Raw genomic sequence first — 4940 nt, 5'->3', positions numbered from 1 at the left:
GAAAGCCCTAGGGCAATAGCATGTGATGATGAAATTTAACTCCTTTCAAGATGTTAGTGCCAAAGGACTTAAGAGGAAGCCTAAGAAGCTCAGTAGGCCTAGACAAGAAAGCGATGACTACGGTGTGACCGTGGCTATAGCTCCGGACGTGAAGGCGGGCTCCTCGGGTGAAAAGATCCACGACGACATCGAGAGTCGAAGAAGGCCGCCGACGCAAACCTCGCGAGGACGCGAAGATGGATCGGAACTGCCCTGCCTGGCGAAGACTCTGGTGAGGCTGAGGAGAAACCCTCTCCCTCTGCTTCCAAGGGGCCCGTCCCACTATGGGCCTCTCCTCTAATCTAACATCTAATTGTCTCCTGTGATAGTAAAGGTTTTTCCCCTTCTCCCACCTACTGGCCCCGACACTTAGCTTTTGCAAGACGACCGGACAAAATCCATCGTCAGCCGGACGTGGACGGCGACATGTTCTCTACGTCCGCTTCGGTGCTGCCGTTTCCAAACTTCAGCTATGCGCCTCCTCACGGTACCTAAGACAAAACAGAAAATGCAACTAGCGCCCTGCAAAGAGGAATCCCCGGAACTCTGACGCACCGCTGCCCTGGCTCACCTGAAATCTTGATGCGACTCAACAGGCTGCCAGGAGGATACCTACAAAAGGAAAAGGTACAGGCTTAGCGTGCTGCCGCATAACGGTCACCTATGAGTCACCCAGCCTAAATGCCGACTCACCCGCTTGACTCTGTTCCTTCACACGCCTAGGGCAGCAATGACACCTGCAAAGAAACAAAGCAAAAAAAACCACACTGAGATACTGAGAAAAGACCACCACCCTGACCCGACAAGTACGCCCACCTACACCTTAAGCTTGGACCCACCTGGCCTCAGACATCAGGGATCAGAGACATCTCGCAAGAGGACTGCCAAAAAAAAAAAAAAAAAAAAAAAAAAAAAAAAAAAAAAAGGGATGCTTAGACTTTCACCAGAAACTGAGACCTGTGCGAGACCAACTGCTTCTGTCCACTGCTCACCTGGCACACTTGGCCTTGACTGCAGCTATCTGCCTGGACTTCCTAATAATAGACAAAGAACAGTGCTGAAACATAGTCACCATTTATGCTTCCCTGACAGTTCAACGTGCCTCCTACAAACTGACATCAGGAACCCAGGGTGATGAGTTCTGTGTCACAAGGAAAAGGGCCAGCATTCGTGTACAAGGGCCTGAGGCCCTAAGTGGCTGGCCACCTCCAAAAACTCCGAACGATCAAGGATGTGGCCCAGACCCAAGCTGCCCCCACCTCAAACCTGTGCTGCCAGGACAGTCCCAAGGGAACCCTAAAAACTGACATCAGGAACCTGGGCTGGCCACTTTTCCTTCCCAGGGAAAAGGGCCGGTCTTTGTCTCCAGGGGCCTGAGGCCCTGAGTGGCTGGCCGCCTCCAAAAAATCCAAACGATCAAGGATGTGTACCCAGACCCCAGCTGCCCCCACCTCAAACCTGTGCTTGCCTGACAGTCCCAAGGAAACCCTACAAACTGACATCAGGAACCTGGACTGGCCACTTTTCCTTTCCCAGGGAAAAGGGACGGACTTTGTTTCCAGGAGCCTGAGGCCCTGAGGGGCCAGCCGCCTCCAAAAAATCCGAACGATCAAGGATGTGGCCCAGATGCAAGCTGCCCCCACCTCAAACCTGTGCTTGCCTGACAGTCCCAAGGGAACCCTACAAACTGACATGAGAAACCTGGGCTGGCCACTTTTCCTTTCCCAGGGAAAAGGGCCGGTATTTGTCTCCAGGGGCCTGAGGACCTGAGTGGCCGGTGACTCCATAAGAACCGAACGAACAAGGATGTGTGCCACACCGAAGTTGTCCCCACTTCAATCCTGTGCTGCCGTGAAACTCCAAAGGGAATCATACAAACTAACATTAGGAACCTGGGCTGGCCACTTTTCTTTCCCAGGGAAAAGGGCCAGTCTTTGTCTCCAGGGGCCTGTGGCCCTGAGTGGCCAGCCGCCTCCAAAAAATCAGAACGATCAAGGATGTGTGCCAGACCCAAGCTGCCCCCACCTCAAACCTGTGCTGCCCGGACAGTCCCCAGGGAACCCTACAAACTGACATAAGAACCTGGGCTGGCCACTTTTCCTTTCCCAGGGAATAGCGCCGCTCTTTTTTTCCAGGGGCCTGAGACCCTGAGTGGCCGACCACCTCCAAAAATCCGAACAATCAAGGATGTGGCCCACACCCAAGCTGCCCCCACCTCAAACCTGTGCTGCCGTGAAACTCCAATGGGAACCCTACAAACTGCCATCAGGAACCTGGGCTGGCCACTTTTGTTTCCCAAGGAAAATGGCCAGTCTTTGCCTCCAGGGGCCAGTTGCCCTGAGTGGCCGGACACCACCAAAAATCCAAACGATCAAGGATGTGGCCCAGACCCAAACTGCCCCCACCTCAAACCTGTGCTGCCCTGACAGTCCCAAGGGAACCCTACAAACTGACATCAGGAACCTGGGCTGGCCACTTTTCTTTCCCAGGGAAAAGGGCCTGTCTTTGTCTCTATGGGCCTGTGGCCCTGAGTGGCTGGCCGCCTCCAAATAATCCGAATAAACAAGGATGTGTCGTAGACCCAAGCTGCCCCCACCTCAAACCTCTGCTGCCCTGACAGTCCCCAGGGAGCCCTGCAAACTGACATCAGGAACCTGGGCTGGCCACTTTTCTTTCCCAGGAAAACTGGCCGGTCTTTGTCTGCACGCGGCTGTGGCCCTGAGTGGCTGGACACCTCCAAAAATCTAAATGATGGAGGATGTGTCGCAGACCCAAGCTGCCCCCACCTCAAACTTGTGCTGCCCTGACAGTGCGGCTCCTCGGGCCGCATCTGGAGGCCGACGCCCTCGCGGCAGGGTCTGCCTTGGTGAATAGGAGACGAGGTGATGTGGTATTGCTGAAAGTCGAGTGTACCCTGACTCCTCCTCCCTAGTTCCCCGACTTACCGCAATTCCTCGTCCGCTCCTGAAGGTGACACCTTCAAATGACAAAGATCAAGGCTTCATCACAGAGCCGTGCACTGCTTCCCGAATTCCCACGAGAGCAACGAAGTGGTCTGTGGGCTGGTTGCTGAGGGGGGTCTCGGCATAATACGAGCGGACCGCCTAGAGTGCACAAACAAGAACGGAGCCTAAGAGCTGCACCGGGAATTGAGACCGGAGCAAGAACAACTGCTGCCTGCCACCGCTCACTGCTCACCTTGCCCACTTACCTTGACTGCTACTATCTGGCTTTAGTTCCTAAAAATAAAGACAAAGAACAATGCTGTGACACAAAGGCACCATTTACGCTTCCCCTGCAAAGACAAACGGTGACTGACCTTCTCAGTGGACTCCCCTCACCCGGGACGGGGCCCTCTGCCACAAATTTAATCCATCTGCATCTGAAAGAATGTTAGGACAAAAGTCAAACTGCTGCAGGATAACTTAACAGCTTCAAACATCTTGTGTCAATCTAGGAATACCATCTAGAGTCCAACTACACCCCACATTACAAATTTCAAGTCCCCAGGACTTATCCTATTACACCAGGCTATGCAGCAGGGCAGAACAGCTCTGGGACAAATATGTGCAGACACCCGTGACACAGGACGGGACAAACGAGGGGACGCTAAACACAAACAACACATTATGATACAAACGGCGTGACACAAGGATGATAAAAAAGTTCCTGGCAAGAAGAATAATGGCAAGGACTGAGAGGATGCTGAAAGAGCTGACCGATGTTTTGGCAGCGTTGGATGTGGTCACTGCCTGTAGCTGCTGGAAGAGTTCTGGGGCTGTCCCAGCATTAGAGTTGCTGCCTTGTGCTGCTGTTGGGGAAAACTGATGTTCTAGGGGTGCTGGTTAGCGTGAGCTTAGGGTAAAAAAAACAACAGACTCTTGGGTGGTGTTAGGATTACATATGTGTCAGACTTGCTCCTATACAAGATATTTGGTGCCCGGGCAAGGGTAGAAGCACCCTGAAATGCATATTTAAACCCTTAAAACGTGGGGAAAGGGAGCTCTTCCTTGAAGTGAACCCCTTAAAATGATGAAATGGGGCGGTTACCTTGACTAAAACAGATACAATGTCAAATAAATGGATTCTGCCCTTTAATTTAGTCCCCCAAAATACTGGAAAAAGAGGGGGTTTCCTCACTTTAAATTTCTCATATGATGGAAAAAAGGGGGGGATGATTTAAAACCCCTAAACCCTAACCCTAACCCTGAACTCACCTGAATTACAGAGCCATACTTAAATTGAGTTTTTTTTAAAGAAAAATACCCAACACGGAGACCCCAGGATTTTTATCTGTGGGCTTTATTGGTATTGCTCTTTATTTGAGCCGTGTATTTACCTAATAACATGGATGCCTTCTAGAAACAGTGTTCAGGAGTGTTTTGCACTCTGTCATGAGCTCCTCAGGCCCATGTTTTTCTGTTTCTGTATCAGTTCATTGTCTTACCTGAGAAAGCCACATTTGTAACTACTAAGGAAGCAATTCAGAAACAAGGCATGCTCCACTGAGCAAAAATCTTCATCAGCTTTTCCATACTGGCAAAAATTTTGCCTTTTCTCTGTGTTTGATGTGGAGTATCAGTAGCATCCTTGAACTCACAAATGTTTTCGCAGGTAAAGGCACGTGGCACGGATTTAATCCCTGAAGGAAGAGGCCGGTTTCCCCATTGATGAGATGGCTCTCTTCCCCAGTGCTTTCAGGCTCCTCACTGGGGACAGTCCTGTTGAAGGAAGAAAGCCGATTGCTCATTGTCTGGGACAGTATCCCCTGGGGCCACGGGACAGGCTCCAGGGGTGGTGCTTGAGCTGCGGTAGCTCTACAGGGTGAGCCGGTGTGGGTCGCACAGTGGGTTTAGCTGTGTTCTGCAGATGCTTTCTTTGTCACGTATTGCATTGCACAT

General features: G+C 51.5%; 1 long non-coding RNA gene across 1 annotated transcript; it reads right to left on the bottom strand.

The window, feature by feature from the left end:
- Positions 1-347: 347 nt before the first annotated feature.
- Positions 348-779, bottom strand: LOC128817347 (uncharacterized). The gene is made up of 3 exons (XR_008440168.1): positions 733-779; positions 611-651; positions 348-530 (listed from the first exon to the last, which is right to left on the bottom strand). It is a non-coding gene; the product is annotated as an uncharacterized LOC128817347 (long non-coding RNA).
- Positions 780-4940: the final 4161 nt, after the last annotated feature.

This window comes from Vidua macroura, chromosome 20, assembly GCF_024509145.1.
Source record: "Vidua macroura isolate BioBank_ID:100142 chromosome 20, ASM2450914v1, whole genome shotgun sequence".
Classification (NCBI taxonomy): domain Eukaryota; kingdom Metazoa; phylum Chordata; class Aves; order Passeriformes; family Viduidae; genus Vidua; species Vidua macroura.
This window is presented reverse-complemented; position numbering and strand designations above follow the sequence as displayed.